We start from the raw sequence: 3,008 nt of genomic DNA on the forward strand, positions 1-3,008 counted from the left end.
TCCTTTCCTTTTTCTTTTTCATCATATTGGCTAGGGGTTTATCAATTTTGTTAATTCTTTCAAAGAATCAGTTCCTGGTTTCACTGATCTGTTCTGCTTTTTTTGTTTGTTTATTTTGCTATTCTTTTCCCTGCTTTGAGGTGTAAGGTTAGGTTGTGTATCTGAGACCTTCCTTCCTTCTTTAGGAAGGCCTGGATTGCTATATACTTCCCTCTTATGACTGCCTTTGCTGCATCCCAGAGGTTTTGGGCTGTGGTGTTATCATTTTCATTGGCTTCCACGTACTTTTTAATTTCCTTTTTAATTTCTTGGCTAGCCCATTTGTTCTTTAGTAGGATGTTCTTTAGTCTCCAAGTATTTGTTATCTTTCCACATTTTTTCTTGTGTTTGATTTTGAATTTCATAGTGTTGTAGTCTGAAAATATGCACGGTATGATCTCAATCTTTTTGTAATTGTTGAGGGCTGATTTGTGTCCCAGTATGTGATCTATTCTGGAGAACATTCCATGTGTACTGGAGAATAATGCATATTCTGCTGCCTTAGGATGAAATGTTCTGGCTATATCTGTTAAGTCCATCTGGTCCAGTGTGTCATTCAAACCCATTGTTTCCTTGTTGATTTTGTGTTTAGATAATCTATCCATTGCTATAAGTGGGGTGTTGAAGTTCCCTACTATTATGGTATTGTTATCAATGAGTTTCTTTATGTTTGTGATTAATTGATTTATATATTTGGGTTCCTCCATGTTTCGAGCATAAATATTTACAATTGTTTGGTCTTCTTGGTGGACAAACCCCTTAATTATGATATAATGCCCCTCTTCATCTCTCATTGCAGTCTTTATTTTTAAATCTAGATTGTCTGATATAAGTATGGCTACTCTGGCTTTCTTTTGGCAACCATTACCATGATAGATGGTTCTCCATCCCCTTATTCTCAATCTGAAAGTATCTTTATGTATAAATGGATTTCATGTAAACAACATACAGACGGATCTTGTTTTCTTATTCATTCTGTTACCCTATGCCTTTTGATTGGAGAATTTAGACCATTGACATTTGGAGTGAGTACTGAAAGATATGAGTTTATTGCCACTATGTTGCCTGTAGAGTTGGAGTTACTGGTGGTGGTCTCTGGATCCTTTCTAGTCTTTGTTGTTTTTGGTAATTTTTCTTTTTTTTCCGTCTTTTCTCCCCTTACAGAGTCCCCCTTAAAATTTCTTGCAGGGCTGGTTTAGTGGTCACAAACTCCTTTAATTTTTGCTTGTCTGGGAAACTTTTTATCTCTCCTTCTATTTTGAATGACATCCTTGCTGGATAAAGAATTCTTGGCTGCATATTTTTCTGATTCAGCACACAGAATATATCCTGCCACTCCTTTCTGGCCTGCCAAGTTTCTGTGGACAGGTCTGCTGCAAACCTGATCTGTCTTCCCTTGTAGGTTGAGGACTTTTTTGTCCCTTGCTGCTTTCATGATTCTTTCCTTGCCTGAGTTTTTTTGTGAATTTGACAGTGATATGCCTTGTTGATGGTTGGTTTTTGCTGAATCTATTGGGAGTTCTCTGTGGTTCCTGGACTTTGATGTCTGTGTCCTTCTCCAGGTTAGGAAAGTTTTCCGCTATGATTTGCTCACATAACTTTTCTACCCTCTTTCCTCTCTCTTCATCTTCTGGCACCCCTATGATTCTGAAGTTCCTTTTTAATGAGTCACTGAGTTCTCTAATTCCTATTTCATGCTCTTTGCCTTAGTCTCCCTCTTTTTTTCTTTTTTTTCTGTTTCGTTATTCTCCATAAGTTTTTCCCCTATATCACTGATTCTCTGCTCTAGCTCATCCATCCTTGCCACTGTGGCATCCATTCAAGATTGCAGCTCAGTTATAGCATTTTTTATTTCATCCTGACTAGCTTTTGCTTCTTTTATCTCTGCGGAAAGGGATTCTAATCTATTTTTACCCCAGCTAGTGTTCTTATTATTGTGATTTTAAATTTTGGTTCACACATCTTGCTTGTATCTGTGTTGATTAAGTCCCTGGCTGTCATTTGTTGCTGTTCTTTATTCTAGGGTGAATTCCTTCATTTCATCATTTTGAAGGAAGAAAACGAATTAATAAAGTAAAAATAAAATTAAAAAATTTAAAACAACACAAAGAAATCAAATAAAAGCTGCTAGATCCTAGGTGTGTTGGTCTGGTTGTTGAAAGAAGCTTGATAGATTATAGAAAAAAGGAAACATAAGAGAAAAAAAAAGAAAAAAGGAAAATGTTTGAAAATTTGAAAAAATGAATACAATAAAAGAGAATACAATGAAATGATGAAAGTAACATAGAATTTAAAAAATTTACAAAAAAGTAAAAAATATAGTAGAAAAATTTAAAGAAAAATCTTTTTAATAAAAATAAATTTTTTCTCTTTCTATATTCAAGAATAAGAAAAGAAAGAGAAAAAAATTGAATAAATGACCAGCAAACAGAATGAAATACAATTGAAATTACATCTGGTTTCCCAATCAAATTGTGAAACACTTTATAGTCTGTAAACTAAGCAGGCGGAGAGACTTGGGTTCATCAAGAGCATAGTTGGCCAAGTTGGGTGGGGCTTAGAGTAACAGCTCTGTTCTCCACTGGATGGTGCTTCTTAGCTTACTGGGGTGAATTGTTATGGCACGTGTAGGCATATATGTGTATGTGCATGCAGGGGAGGGGTGACAATGCTGTCACCCAGCTACCTAGTCTCTAGTGTCAGAACTCTGTGTTCTCCCCGACAGGCAATCAAACACCCCTCCTTTGTTTCTAGCTTCTGTCCACTCCTCACTTTTACACTATCCATGACCAAGCCGTCAGGCTGCCAGGAGGCACTTTCCTCCTGAGTTTTATCTCAGATGGGGCTGTGTTTCCCAACCCCTCACTTCTGAGGGACTGTGGCTTTGACCTGCTCTGACCCTCCAGGGGAGGGTCTTGGTGAGCAATGGATGGGTGCCAGCCCGCTCCCAGGAACGTTCATGAGACCCT

The sequence above is a fragment of the Panthera uncia genome, chromosome D1, assembly GCF_023721935.1.
Source record: "Panthera uncia isolate 11264 chromosome D1, Puncia_PCG_1.0, whole genome shotgun sequence".
NCBI classification, from domain to species: domain Eukaryota; kingdom Metazoa; phylum Chordata; class Mammalia; order Carnivora; family Felidae; genus Panthera; species Panthera uncia.